The 16,067-nt window shown below is 42.0% G+C and overlaps 1 protein-coding gene across 1 annotated transcript in view; it reads right to left on the bottom strand.

Moving 5' to 3' along the window:
* thsd7ba (thrombospondin, type I, domain containing 7Ba) overlaps positions 1–10,708 on the bottom strand; it is a 168,248-nt gene extending 157,540 nt beyond the window's left edge. The window contains exon 1 of the mRNA XM_019882540.1: positions 10,573–10,708. The gene's annotated coding sequence lies outside the window, so the exon portion shown is untranslated. The remainder of the gene's footprint in view (positions 1–10,572) is intronic.
* Between the last annotated feature and the right edge of the window lie 5,359 nt (positions 10,709–16,067).

A 16,067-nucleotide genomic window follows, 5' to 3' on the forward strand; every position in this document is an offset into this window, starting at 1 on the left:
AGGAAAGATTTAGTGAATACAGCCAGTGATCCAGAGTTAATAGGGGTGATGGAAGAAGGAGATCTAAGCAAAAGGCCAGCAGGCTGACAGCCCTGTGCCAGGGATTTGCGACTGCCTCTTCAAGTGCCTTGCATCTTACACCCAAAGAATAACCATGTGGCCAGCTGGAAGCAGCGAAAGACAAATAAGGGAGCTACTTGACAAGGACCCCCTGAGATAAGGCAAGCTGCAGCCATACTTTGGTATTCTGAGAGGGGCAGGGCGGTTATTGTAATTGAAAACTGCTTTGGGTGCTGGAGGTCAACAAATTCAAAAGACTGATAAACGTGCTTGTGTTCCAAAAGCCGAGCAGCACGATTCTTTTGTCCGAATAATGACTCCGATGACTGCCTTTTTTCAAAAATGTCGAAGAATAGAGCTACAGAAACAAAAATGATAAAAAGCAGTTATTCATGGTTCAGGTTTGTCTGAGGTCGGCACGGTGGGCGACTGGTTAGCTCGTCTGCCTCACAGTGCAGTGGTGCAGGGTTTGATTCTGGCTCTGGCCTTCCAGTGTGGAGTTTGAATGTTCTCCCCATGCCTGCGTAGGTTTTCTCCGGCATGCATGACAGGTTGATGGAACACTCTAAATTGTCCCTAGGTGTGAGTATGAGTGCAGATGGTTGTTTGTCTATGTGTGCCCTGTGATTGGCTGGCAGCCAGTTCAGGGTGTACCCCGCCTACTGCGTGAAGACAGCTGGGGTAGGCTCTAGCACGCCCCGCGACCATCGTGAGGACAGGCAGATTAGAAAATGGATGAATGGATGGAGGATTGTCTGAATATTAAACTTTGAGAAGAAAATAACATTTTGTACATTCAGCAAGATATACTATCTATCGATCGATCAGAGGGCCATCACATCCTTTCTGTTGTGTAGTCTTTATTTACAGGTTATAGGCTCATTCATAGTGAAAAAGATTTAGAAATTATTTATCTTGGTCTCAAATTTTTCACATGACGAAAACCTGGCACTGAAACGGGTGTGTAGATTTTTTATGATGACCGTACATCAGTATTAAGACACCCGGCCATTACATAACAGCTCACAATCGCTGACGTTCTTTCACACCCTGTCCCAAAAAACTTGATCGATCGTGATTTGTACACAAGGGCATAGGCCGGCTGGCCTCTTCCCAAACTGACAAAAGCCTCTTCCCAAACTGTTCCTACAAAGTTTGAAGCATACAGTTGTCCAAAGTATCTCGCCAACATGAAGACAAAATATTCAGGTGGGACTAAGGGGTCGCTTCTAAACACTCACTGAATGACTAATTAAGAAGTGCATCTTCATCATTATAGTCCATATAGTAGACCCTGAATATGTGCATATGCTTTCTCACTGGAACCTTTGCTGACATACAAATAATTAAAGCACACGACATGCAAATAACGGACCTTGCTCTTGTAAGCGCCACAAAAGGGTGACTCGGAGTGACCTGACCTTCACCTTGAACTTAAAACTCTCAGGTGACTTATTTGGCCGTAACAACGAAATGAACATATCTCCTTTGTAATACCAATAACCACTTCACAATCATGTGTGCAAAATGAAAAATCTTGGATTAAATGCAGTCCACACAAATCAGCATTTACACGTTTTAAAATTAATTCAACCTGACGCATGTTTCTTGGGATAAAGATGATTCATGTCAAAGTCATTGATTTAGTTTATGCATAAACTATATTTACACCAGATAGCAGTTCCCAGTTTCTGTCTGAATATTTTCTCCGTGGAAAATATACCCACCCACACATCTTCCACTGTGAATGGAGCAATCTACTGCAGCTTTTAACAAGTAACTTCTAAAAGGCATCTAATAATCTTCAAAACAGATTACGAGTACAGTATTTATCTGACGTGATAAAACGGGAGAGTTATTGTTCAGAAAATTGATGCATTATAGTTCTTTTCAAATCTTTTCCAATGATTGCCTGTTTCAGAGACGGGCAACTTAAATGATGGAGGGGGCATATTTTTTCATCAGTGCTACTCGGGGGCCACAGACGACCAAACACGAAATATGCGCTCGAAATATTTCAAACTTCATGAACCATTTTTCAATGCTGGTATAAAAGATCCGCTATTCTCGCCCAAAAACAAAGGGTTGAAAGCAAACATGTAAATATTCACACACTGTCATTTTCAAGTGCAAATCTAATCATAGTTAAAAGAAAAATTACTATCCGAGGACAGCACAAAACTGCTGAATAAGAAATGAACATTAAATGCAAGAACTCATTTTTGTGCATTTTTGACAAAAATCAACTCACTGAATATTGTTATATCGAGGTACTCTGTTTATCCTACATATAATTCCGAATCCACAAGAGTATATTAGGCCCCCACACATTGTAGTATATGGTACTATACGACCCAGTACACTGGCACATGCCTGCCATCTATTCATGATTGGTGAAATTACAACTTAAAACTACAGTTGACCCCTGCGTACAGTATTGCCACTTTGGCACCGGCAAATATTGGCAGATTTTTTTTTTCAAATATTTTGGAGTTTTGCTGAGGTCTTTCTCCCCCATTTCACACAGTTTTTCCATGTTAAACATACATTGAGCGTTAATCGGTGTTTTATACATATATAATAGTACATATTTGAAAACTTTGTTCAAATGGTCTGTGACAACTCTCTGAATGTAAAATGGTCAAATGTAGAAGCAGTATTTGTAACTATTTGGTGTTTAATGGCAGCTGGTCAGAGTGAATCACACTCCTAAAACATTAGTTTTAAACCACATTGAGGTTTAGTATTCTGGTCATGCTTGCGATGAAGAGGATGCCACAACAAATCCATGCTGACATTGCCCCTAAAAAAAAAAAAAAAAAAAAAAACATTTTAGGAAGCCATCACAGGAGAGAAGTATGTTTTCTTTTATCAGAGCATTTTATTTGTCAACAACAAACATGTCACAAAATTACTCATTTTGCCCAAAATATTTTTTTTTAACATTCAGACATACATAAATACATAACAGAGTGCTCCCCATTCCTTGTTTTACCACACAAAATAACTATGAGTGGTTGAATTTAGATCCAAGTGACATGCCCCACTTAATAATAAGATTATGTACATTCGAAACTCCCAATTAAAACATCATAAAGTATTTTACTGGAATAACTCTGAAAGTTATCACAGGTGAAATAATGCTATGCTTCAGTGGAGCTCTTTGCTTATGTCGGGCTGGGTCTCCCAAATATGAATATGAATTAAAAGCTCATATAGGCAGCACCTTATGAGAGAAATGTAACCTGCACCACCACACACACACACTCTCACACATACACACGTTCACGTTGCCTCCTCTTGCTCTCTGCACGCTGCAAGCAAGTTGATATCAGCACAGAGAGCCCAGAGGGGAATACAATATTAAATACCTTTTTTTGCAGAGAGATGATTTATTTTTTCTTAGCCCCAAGGTAATCATTTTTCAGTTTACTTTAGAGGGGTTGTTTGTAGTCTATAAACTTATCATAATTTAAGCGGACACTGCAAATCTTTGCAGTGTCGGTGCAGCAAATAAACAAGGTCATCAGCCAAGCAGTAGTCAAAAGAATATGCATACGTAATTTGATTAATACAGCTTTTCAAGGAATGTTTACGCTATTAGGAAGCATTATTAAAGTGAAATTGGGTGAAAATGATTAGCATAATTCTCTATCTTTCTTGAATGATTGCACGGGTGATATGAAACTATTCAAGGGCATAATGCTCTTTTGTATAATGACATTTGCTCATGGGGGGGCCTACTGCTGACGGAAAGATGAAAACAATGACATACGTTGGGATTTGGAAATGTTCAATGGTTTGATATTCATTTAATTAAAAGGTATAGGTATAGGTCTACGTATTATCTTCTTTTTCTTGTCACGTTAGCCACACAAAGTACCGGTAATCGCTTTTCATTAAAATGTCAATTTCTTTCGTTTGCATCCTCCGATCTGACACCAACTGCCCTCGTGTTTTCCCTCATTACATCCATCAACCTTCTCTTCGGTTTCCCTTTTGCTGTCTATTCGGGCAGCACCATACTCATGACCCTTCTATCTCTTAACTTTTTCCCCAAAACATCAAACCTTGGCTGTCCCTCTGATGATCTCATTTCCCATCCTATCCATCCTGGCGACTTCCAAAGAACATTTTAATTTCCGCCACCTCTAGCTCTGCTTCCTGTCGTTTCTTCAGAGCTACTGTCTCCAGTTCGTACGTTACGGCCAGCCTCACCACTTTCCTTTCAACATTCCCTTTCATCGGGGATTCTTCGATCACTTAACGGCCCTGACCTTCACCTTTTCCAACCTGCTTGGATCTCTTTCTTCACCTGCTTACCGAACTCACTGTTGCTCTCGACTGTATTTGAAGTCCTCCACCCTCACTATATCCTATCCTTGTAGCCTCACTCTTCCATCTCGACATCTCTAATTCCTGCGCATACGTTCTTTCTTCTGCGAATCTACATTCCTCTCCTGTTCCAGCGCACGCCTCCACCTTTTGAAATGATTCGCCACTTGCTCCCTGCTTTCCACTGCAGATGACAACGCCATCTGCAAACATGTTCCTTGGTGATTCCAGTCTAACCTCATATGTCAGCCTATCCATCACTATTGCAAAGAGGAGGGGGCTTCGATGCATTCCCACCTCCACCTTCAATTCCTCTGTCGCACCTACAACACACCTCGACACTGTTCTGCTACCCTCATCTCTGGTACCATTCAAACATACTGTACATCTCCGCCACTCCTCTTCCTCATGTAGTATCACATATCTTGTCTGGGTTCCCGGTCACTAGGTTTTCTCCAGATCGACAGACACAATGCAGCTCCTTCTGACCCGTACTTCTCCATCAACATCCTTAAAACGAAATAATCCATCTGTAGTACACTTCCAAGGCATAGAGCCACACTGTTGTTCAAAAATACTCGCTTCTGTCCTGAGTCGAGTTTCCACGACACTTTGTGTGGCTCATCAAGTGGATTACTCGATAAATCCTGTGACTCTGTACATTGCCCTTGTTCTCGTAACTAGGCACCAGCACACCTTCCCTCCATTCCTCAGGCATCTTCTCACATATATTTGGTTGTAGTCCTGACTTTTCATACAAAAAGGACAGTAAGCATGACTTATTGTCAGCGCTGCGCAGTAACTTCTTGATCACTTTTTTTTAAAATCAATACTAAATTCAAATGATTCTTTTTTTCTATAAACTCTTAGTATAACACACCCAAATATAAAGCATTTTAATAGGGCTCCAGACTGCCCCTCAATAGGTGCATTTTGATTCTAAAATTAGAGACTGCGAGATGAAAACATCTACCTGCGCATGTGTGACCAGAGTATTCCATCTTTTTTTTTTTTTTGTTACTTTTTGTTGTTGGCAAACTTGTGCTCCAAACTTAAGTGGTTCATGATAATGTACAATTGAACAGGTTTGCAAACTGACAAAGGCGACGAGCACCAAAGAAGAAGAAGGGGGGGCAATGAGTTTGCAAGAGGCGGGGCCAAATGACCACTGTGATTGGCTAACCTGTGAGGGGTTATCATGCAAATCTACAGGTTTCACATAACACATGTATACAACGGCCAAGAGAGTGATGAGCATTTGCTTTCTCCCCATTAAAAGCAGGGTACCTGACACAGTCATGATGGAACAAAAGGCAGGAAATTTTGATTTCTGGATTTGTAGCCATGCAAATTCACCTGGCTGAGGTTTTCTCGGGGAGACGGATTCATTCTGCCATTGATAAGCACAAGTGGGGAAACATGGAATTCGATATTAATACAGTATTACTACTTGTTTCACAGCTCACACACAGTTCCTGCATGTATTGTGGAAGCATTTACCAGCAATAGCGAAAAAGAGAGCAAATGTGAATATTTAAGTGAATTCACAGTGGTCACCTCTATATTTTCTACTTGCACCGCTAACATTTAAACTTTGGGAAAACTGCACTCCTTAAAAAAAGTTAGGCTGGAGCCCCCGTAGAAGAGTAGAGACCGTAACCATTAAATGTTGATGACATCTTCCATGAAGGAAAAAAATAAAATAAAACAAAATGTGAGGCGAAACGGGGCAGTGGTTTCCAATCTTAATAGGAGACGGCAAAGGAAACATCTGTTGCACGAGGGAGTTCTTTGAACAGATTCTCTGCCATATGCACTGTGTTTTCAAAGACCCACTGTGCTCCACTGAATGAAATGCAATATAATCTCGTTGCCTTGGCTCCCATTAATGTGGCCGGATAGCTTTATAAAAGATTAATCCGCACATAAAGTTTCACACACTGGTACAAATTCAGTGAGAATGAACTCACATTAGACAAACGTTTAATTTCTGGGGAACTGACGCCGATCACATTGTTGGTATTGGTAGAAGGCGAGGTACATCCTAGACCCGGGGTACCCAGGTCTGGTCCTCAACAGATCTCCGGTCATTACAATGCTGTTAGGGCTCGTGGTTTGCACGAGTGTGGAGGACCCAGGCAAGAGACAATGACCCACGAGGCACTCTGGATGGCCTTTTAAGGGGATGGCCTGAATACCGAGCACAAAGTGTTTTACTGGGCCGTTCGGGCCCAGACGGCCGAAATATCGAGCCTTACGGTGATGCTGGCCGGGACCAGGTTGGATGGCGGCAGCAGGCTTTGTGCTGCCAGAACGACAGATGACTGTCGAGTCGGTCGGTGCTCGCAAGCTGAGACGGGCCGGTGGAGGACAGGTCATTTTCCATTTGTGTGTTTGACTGTTTGTCCCGTTCAATTGCTCCGTTGTGTATTCACTTCACTCGAGCATGCAGCATATCTGAAGCTCAGACACAGAGCAAAAATAACAGGGTCAAGCGACAGCTTGTAAATCCAAAATCTCCTAAATTGGTGCAATCATAATATGCTCAGATCAATGAGTCTCTTGATTGACATTGAATCGAAGAGTAACAGAAACAAATCACAACCATAGAATAACAAAAGTAATTACTGTCAAAAGTCCCTTTTTCATTTCCGACCAAAGCTGGCTTTGTCTCAAATTTTTCCGGTGCCATTGTTCTGTCTGAAAGGTTCCAGGCCGAATTGGGGGGGATGATGTCGACTCAGCAATTTGCTGGCTAGTGTCAGAAAACATGTCTGAGGCCTAATGGGGGGGCTACGAAAACGACCCGACACTCACTTTGCTCACCCTACCATGTGGAAAGTAATTGGTTCATTCTGAGTCTGTCTTGGTATTAGTCCACTCTGGAATGGGGGACTGTGTGAAAGGCTCAGGCCAACAAGTGGAGAATGTATTGATAAGTCACTAATTCACCAATGTTCTATTACCTTTTGCCGTCACGCAGCACTCCTCCACATTTTTTGCACCATCATTAAAAGCAACATTTAGATAGGCCGCCTAAGAAACAAATCGTCAAAATTACAATGCACCATTACACCGAATGTAATTGTTGTGATTAGTGGAAGTACTGTGCTTGCTTCTCTTCAACGAGCACCATCTTGGGGGTAATGGGAGACAATGAAAACCCCACTTCAGAAAGACAGGATGCAAACAATTCTGAGTTTGTTTTTTTTTTTTTGGGGGGGGGGGGGGCAGTTTTAAGGTTTCATTCAGTTGTAAGCCTTTTGCCAAACAGCCAGTATTATACAATGTGTGAGAATCAGCTACAATGATAATGCCGTATTTCAAATATTTTTTTTCTCTTGGAAGTTATCGGGTCGTTTTCTGTATCACAGATTCAGCAAAGATTTGTTTGTTTGTTTGTTTGTTTTTGCCAGATTTTGGACAAACCTTTTTATTACCATATCACATGAATATAACAAATGATTTGCCATGTGTACAGAGACACAGGCACATGCTCCTGATTTTTTTTTCGTATCATTTGCGAGCAATCCGTTGAAATGAACGAAACCTCTGAGTGAACGTGAGCACCTCATGAACAGATTTGTCCACGCTGCGTCAAGCTGCCCGTGTACGATTGCCTGCGAACGCACCATCAAATGAATATGTTACAGAGTGAAGGTGAACCCCGGGGCTCATTCATGAACGGAATGATAGAAGAGGACTGAACGAGTCGGTGAACGAATCTTTTGAATGACTCTTTTTAATTAACTGATTGTGGCGATTCGGTACAGTGAAAAGATCCGTCGTTCCCATCAGTCGCCGACTGTAAAAGTAACACATAGCCTGCGGTAATTTGATACAAAACCACAGCCACAGTATTTCAATCAATAATCAGGCTGGGATGCAATTAGTTACGTGGAAGGGTTGTGAGATTCCCGTCAGATCAATTGAACAGCGAGGCGGGCTACTCATTCGGGTGATTCACAACCCCACAGTTTGTCCCACGCTGAGCCTGAATTCATGCCGTCTATCTTCTTTATATGAAGCATCAAGGTTGGAAATATGCATCTGTCAAACGTCCCCCATTACCCCGGCTGCCTGTCACACCTGGGGCAGCTCACAACCAGCCAGCAAAAAAAAAAAAAAAAAAAAAAAAGACAGAGTGGAGCTGTCAGCAAGAGAACCCTCAGTGGACTGAAAAGGCACCAGCTTTTCCCATCTCTCCAGCTCTAATTTCCGCAAAACTCGGATACTTTTCTGGGTCCCTTGCTGAGTGCTGGGTTAATGACAAAGACTCCATCGGGCGAGTGGCTGAGAGACGACTCCCTTTTCCTCAAAGAGACAATTGTTTTATTTATTGCAATGAGACGCTTTCGAGTATGTCGCATTTTCATCTGAAGAAACCGAGTGCTGTTGAAGAACGCAACGTGTGGGATGCAACAAGAAATGCTGGCTTGGAGACGACCACAATGTATCCTACTTAATAAGTGAGTATATCTCGAGGCGAAGATGGTACAATATCAGTAATATTTTATTCCCCCCCTTGCCCCCAAACTGAAGGGAATACCACTTGAGATTTCGAGTACCAAGACTTGTTTTCTGCACACGAGACAAAGTACTATCGACTAACAAATAAGAGGCCAATGTATCTTGGTACAATACATCAAAAAAAAAAAAAAACACCAACACTTTCTGTGCAGTGGGTGTTGGATCATGATCCAAGCCGCAACATTGTGTTAAGTGTGGTAAAAATGTGTCCAGTGGAAGTTACGTAAAGAAGACGCTCCAGTCCCAGATGATTCCATTGTCTGCGCGTTGTCTCACCTCAACAAGCGATGTCTTTTCACATCACAAAGCTATTTCTCTCATTTCTCCCCGCAGTCCAAGAGAGCACCATAAACTCCGCCATGAATGAAATATAAGAGCACCGCTGTATTACTTATGAGACTTAATGTAACTTTGCTCTCAGCCATTTTCAGCTTTCATTTTCATGCATCAGTGTAGATTATTTTACGGTGGACGGCGGAACATTAGAAGAGCTTAGATCACCGATTACTTATCAGAAAAGACCACCTTTAATCAAACCAACAATGTTCACATTAATCATTATTGCAAAATCCATCTTCCTGAGCCCCTGCAGATAAATTGGAGGCATTACAGCCGGCCGACTAGACCACCAAGAGCACATTAGTCAAGTGACACCATGAATTTAGCGGACAATTTCAGTTGCCCCGTTTTTTTAATTTAAACCTGATTAAGTTTAAATTGGTTTTAATAAAAAGCTGAAGAGAAGAAAAACGCATTAGCACCAATTTAATGCAAATTGAAAAGATTCAAAATCTTATGTGGCTGTTTTGGTAAATGCGATAAATATCACGGAGTCGCAATGTCACCTTTGTGACGGCCTAACCTTTTCCTGTGTCACACAACAGTGGACTTCTAATCATCTAATCATCCTGTTTCTCAAACCGGAAGAGTTAATGTTCCGTGCACACCGATTTACACTCGGTGTCATTTTGACTGCACGCATGTCTCCTCTCTGTGATTCTTTTTGCCTCTTTATTTCCTCCAGTTCTCCCTCGCGCAATTTACAATCCAGAGGAGAGAAATGCACAAAGAGGAGAATCAAATCTCGTTGCGGCAGGCAGATTGTGCACGGTTTGATCGCTGGATAAGTGAATATGAAGTCACGTCTAATTAAAGTAGGCTTCATCCATAACTTCATATCTTTTTTTTTTTTTTTTTTGGGTGCCAAAGTGAATCGTAAGATCCGCTTTGAGATTGCAAGAGTCCACTCAACACCTGCTGATCTTGCGCACCGACAACCTGAGCTCATGCTCTCGCAAGTCTGAACTCCCTTCAGTGCAGCAGCTTTGATGGTGCTGATTTACAGCATGTTTCCATCCCCTTTCTTCCTACGAGCCGTAGGCACTTCTCATCTTCCCTCTCACACAGTTCAAACAAGATCTCTGCGGTTGTCATTGCCACACTTCATAAGCCACACTTGGACGCTTCACTAAAGGTACGAAACAACTTACCTCGCACTGTCCCTCCGAGCTTAACATCAAATTCATCACAGCAAAACAGCGCAGAGCAACACAGAGAAATCAATTTGTGCACGCCGGCCAGTGAGCAATGAGCTTTCTAGTGTTGCGGCACCTCAATGCAAAGTGAATAAATCACAAGAGGTCTTACCTGGGATCTTGGTGATGCTTCTGCTGCCTCCGCTGCTGTTTGTAACAGATCATATCACTGCAAGTGGGACAGCATCCGAGGAGAGGAGGATGGAGAGGAGGCAAGGAGAGAGAGAGAAAGTGAGGGGGGGGGGCAGGGAGCAGGAGGAGCTGATGAAAAAAAGAGAAAGAAAGTGTCGGTAGGCAAGAAGACAGAAAAAAAAGAGAGAGAGAGGAGAGAGCAGTGGCAGCAGTGCTCTCAAACAGCGCTGCGTTACACTGAAAAGGATGTACTGGCTCTGGGAGGTGCTTCTATCAGCCAAATGGCATCTGCCTCTCTCTCAAAACCATTGGCTGAGAGGAATCATTTCCTAATCAGCCATTCTTGCGGTTGTCCAAGTGAACACACCCCGTCGCCCCCTTTAACATCATGTATGCATAAACGCATGACATGCAAGTACTCGACGCAGCCTTCAAAGATCTTTACTGCTCCTCCTTTTTTCCCCACTCACCGCTATTCTCTTTAGCTCGTCAGTCTCTCAAGTTGTCCCTAGTGCAATGCGTTGCCATTTTTCGAAATTGTTGCAGGATAAATCTTCTTCTTCTATGCTGCTGTTCCAAAAAAAAAAAAGTAATTTGGAGAATTCCGCAATTGCTAATTATAATGTTACGTTGCGAGGTGGTGGTGGACCCCAAAAAGCAGACACGAGGGAGGAGCAGGTTGTACTTGAAGAATTGTATTCAAACATAGAGAAAACTAAATCCTAAACAAACAAAGTCCTGAAAACAAAAATAATCCAAAGTAGCAAACAAAACCATGACCGAAACATGACTGAGAACAAACATGACAGTCGCAAACACGCAAACAAACGATGAGCCCACACTGAGTGGTCGTGCCGGGAGTCCTTTTAAAGTAAGAATTAGATAATGACCAACAGGTGTGCAGCTGCAGGGAGAGCCCTACAGTGCCACCTGTTGGTCACAAACAGAATCATGACATATATTAAAATAATTTTACCGACCAGTGCAGGATGTCCCTCGCCTCACCCAAAGTCAGATGGGACAACCTCCGACTCACCCGAAACCCTGTTTTTTTTTTTTTTGTCTCATGTCTAATTTGCATGTCTTATCCAAACATTTCATATTGTCCTAAATACTGTACAAAGTCGCAGCAAAGTAGAAATAACACAAAGTGAAGTTTGATACATTATGTTAGACTTCATTTCAGGCTCTTTTTTATGTTTTTCACTGCAGTTATTCCTTGGTGTAACCACAAAAGGTTGACCTAACAAAATCATATATTACTGATCAGTCAGAGGCTGGGGGGGGGGGGGGGGTGGGGGGCGCTGGTCGGGACATTTTTGAAAAAGTGAAAACCTCTTTGAAAAGATACATAATTCATTCACTGCTTGTGAGATTAATAGCCAGATCTAATGGTGCTTGGCAGTCAGCACACGACTCTTCAATGGTTTGCATAGTGAAAGGGTGACCTCATATTAAAGCTTTTTTTTTTGAGTGATCAAATCAACGTAATAATATTATGTAATGTAAAATAATAATGTTGTGGTATGCTGATGGCACACTCTATGTCACATTCTGATGGTGGACACTGCTACTCAGGTGTCACAATTCTCATCAGGAGCAATTAAGGGGTCACTGCCAAGCTGGAGGACACTTGAATGTAGTCTGAGGAGGAGACAGAATTTGAATCCTTCTTCTCTAACTACCGAATCATTCCCCAACCAGAGTTTATACATGTATTAGCGCCACACACACACACACACACACACACACACACACACACACACACACACACACATACACACACACACACACACAAAACGAGCATTCTTAAATTTGTGTCGCCAGCCATATTGTCCTGTGGGAAATAGCTGGGCGGTAGAGTGGGGCCAGCGGTCAGTGATTCTGGGTTCAATCATAGCTCCTTCCTGTGTTGAGTTTGCAAATTCTCCATGAGTTTGAGTGTTTTTTTTTTTTTTTGTTTAGTCTTGTTTTATTTTGTTTTTTTGGAGGTAGTCCTGTTTCCTCCCACATTTGAAAAAAATATGGACATTTGGTTAATTGGAGACTAAGTACATGTGAACGTGAATGGTTGCGTCCAGGGCCCAGTGACTGATTGGCGACCATTCCAAGGTGTACCCTGTCTCTCATCCAAAGTCATCTGTGATGGAATCTAAGAAAAGTGACAGAAAATGGATGGTGGGAACCCAGTATAAATGCTCACCGGTAAGTACTTGACTGGTATATCGTCTCAAAGTGACCTCTTGTTCACCTACAACCTGACAAAAGCACCTCACTGATGCTGGATTTACACTGCAGCTCCAATTGCCATTTTATGCCAGTATCAAATACTAGTATCAAATCAATACAAGTATTTACTAAACACCAGCAAGCACACACATCAAAAACACAGGTAAACATCCATTTTCCAATCCGCTTATTCTCACAAGGGTCGCGGGGGTGCTGGAGTCTGTCCCAGGTGTTTTCGGGCAGTAGGCGGGGGGCACCCTGAACCGGTTGCCGGCCAATCGCAGGGCACACACAGACGAACAACCATCCGCGTTCACACTGACACCTAGGGACAATTTAGAGTGTCCCATGAACCTGTCATGCCTGTTTTTGGAATGTGGGAGAAAACCGGAGTACCCGGAGAAAACCCACGCAGGCCCGGGGAGAACATGCAAACTCCACACAGGGAGGCCGGAGCTGGAATTGAACCCAGTTCCTCTGCACTGTGAGGTCGACGCGCTAACCACTGGCCCACCAGGCCACTCACAGGTAAACAGCACAACTATAACATGACATCACTGAGCAGAGACAACACAGCAGTAAACACATTAAACATTAAATACTGTTTAGTTTGGCCGGAAGGTAGGTAACCTTGAGATTACTCTGTTCGCTGGGATGCAACATTTTGTGTGACATAAATGCAGAAACCAAAGTGATGTGGTTAAGCAGAAGACAGTACCTCAGTGATCCCATGATGGCATTAGATCCCGCTTTCAAACAGTTTACGTCACACAACAGCTTCTTTGCAACTGACACTTGACAAATTCAAACTTATTGCAAAAGTGGAGAAGGCCGAGATCATCACTGAAGCCTCTTACCCTGTTTTCTAAATCGCTAATCCATGTTCAAATGACGAAATGAAGATTTGTTGACTGATTTTTACTGATTTGTTGACTGAGAGCTCGCTCTTTCTTCACCCAGATAAATGTGTAGCGTCATGGTGAAAAGGTCTATGCTACTGGGTGACGCAAGAAGTAGGGCAGAAACAGGAAGAAAGTACCAGACAACAGGTGAAACACAGCCACATAATCTATAAATACATCACATGCAAAACACCAGGAACAAATCTATCATCCCTAGGCTGGAACGTAACAGCGCAGCTCATCATGACAGCGTACCGATGTATCTCCGTACACTTAATCACATTATCAGATATAAGATTCACATCTGATTTCTACCCCGTGGTGATCCAGACTAGCAAGGACATAAATACTTCATACAGCTACAAATGCATGCCGAAACGCCTTACCATGAGAGTCGTTCTGAAAGTCAAAGCCGTTCCCTTTTGGAAAAAAAAAAAAAGATCCGTTTTGCGAGTGAAACCTGTTTTAAAGTGGCCAATTTTACAGCTATTTAATGTAATATACTGAGGAAAGGTGGGCGTACATGTATAGTGTTCAACAGCCTTCTGTAATTGCTGCTGATGACAAACAATGTTTCACACGAGTACACAAGTGTGTCTATAGTGGCGTTTGCTCATTACGTCATGCACGCCAAACGTTCCTGATATTTGGAAATAAGGCCTACATGTCGGGAATATTTAACAAGCTCTGCCTTGCAGCTGCAAATAGATGTCAAGCCAGTGCAGAAAATACCAAATGACAAATGATGCATTTTGCAATTTGCACGAGAACCTCCTCACATGGCTCTAAACAGCATTGTTAGCGCACGGCGCCAGTAGAGTTGCTGCCTTAAATCCGCCATGTCCTGTTGGAAATAGTCTTCACTCGTGCACACGGCAAAGGAAGCGCAAATGCTGATGCTTGGACTCATAACAGCGAGGAGCGCCATGCCAACTCAGCGAGCAGTGAGCATAAACACCCCAGTTGATTATTTGTCATGGTTGCAAAAGCAATCAAAAGAACAAACAGCCAACAATATGATGCTGTCAATGACGTCCCACAAGCAGTGTCAAAAAAATTAAACGAATTAAAAAAAAAAAAAAAAAAACAAGGCCAGGCCGAATAGAAACACCAGTGTAACAGAAAATTTGATTGTGCCATGCCAAAAAAATAAAAAAACTTGGGTGGTTATATTTTCTTCACCTAAATTAGGTAATAAGTCTCACCTGCTATTTTTGTGAAATAAAAAGCTACCGTATTTTTCAGATTATACGTCGCTCCCGATTATAAATCGCACCAGCCAAAAAATGCATAATTAAGAAGGAAAAAAACCATATCTAAGTCGCATTTTGGGGGAAATTTATTTGATAAAATCCAAGACCAAAAACATACATGTCATCTTGAAAGGCAATTTAAAAAAAAGAATTATTCAGATAACTCTATCATAAAGAACATGCTAACAAGTTTACCAAACTATCAGTTTCACTCCAAATCACTAAATCCAATGAAATCTTCATCCTCTGTGTCACTTTTAAACAACTCCCCCAACTCGGGAGGTAGACGATGCTCCGCTTCCTCTTCTACGTAGACTCATCGTCGATTTAGCAACACAGGCCGAGAGCGCCGTCCTCTGGTTTAATGTGAAAATAACATGTGAAATGACATAATCATGTGTTAATAATTTCACACATAAATCGCTCCAGAGTATAAATCGCACCCCCGGCCAAACTATGAAAAAAAACTGCGACTTATAGTCCGGAAAATACGGTAATTGTCTTCACTACATCAGCAAGAAATCCCAGACGATTAGTTGAACACATGAGCAGCAAAGCACTGCACATATTGCTGTTCAATATGCTTTTCAAAACAAAGACTTAGTGCCAACTATGCAGCGGATTAGAAATTTGCCCACACCACATACCTAAGCCAACAAACAGCTTGACACAGATAGAGCCCCCATAAGACATTTATTTCCTGCCTTGCCTTGTCGATTACTGGACATTTTCGAATAATATGTATTTAGTGTGGTTAAATTTTTTTTTATTGTAGGTAAATTTGGGATTTTTGACTTTCTTTTTTTTTTTTGCTTGCTTGTTTGTTTGTTTTGCCGGATTCCCGCTGAGATTCCAGGTCAGGCTCCTTCAAACGAAGGCAGTTTTGAACAGCAATTAACAAGTAACAGCAATTATATTGTGTGTTAGACAGCTGTCTGGCAGGAAACAATATTCCCTTAAGACGTTATTTTATTTCACGATGTTGTTTATAATGATGATGATGATTTGCACGAAAATAAACAAAGTCAAACAGTATTAAAAAAATATATAATGCTAATTTTGCAAAATGTGACTTCTCAAGAGTGAAAAGG

This window comes from Hippocampus comes, unplaced genomic scaffold (assembly GCF_001891065.2).
Source record: "Hippocampus comes isolate QL1 unplaced genomic scaffold, H_comes_QL1_v1.1 scaffold111, whole genome shotgun sequence".
NCBI lineage: Eukaryota > Metazoa > Chordata > Actinopteri > Syngnathiformes > Syngnathidae > Hippocampus > Hippocampus comes.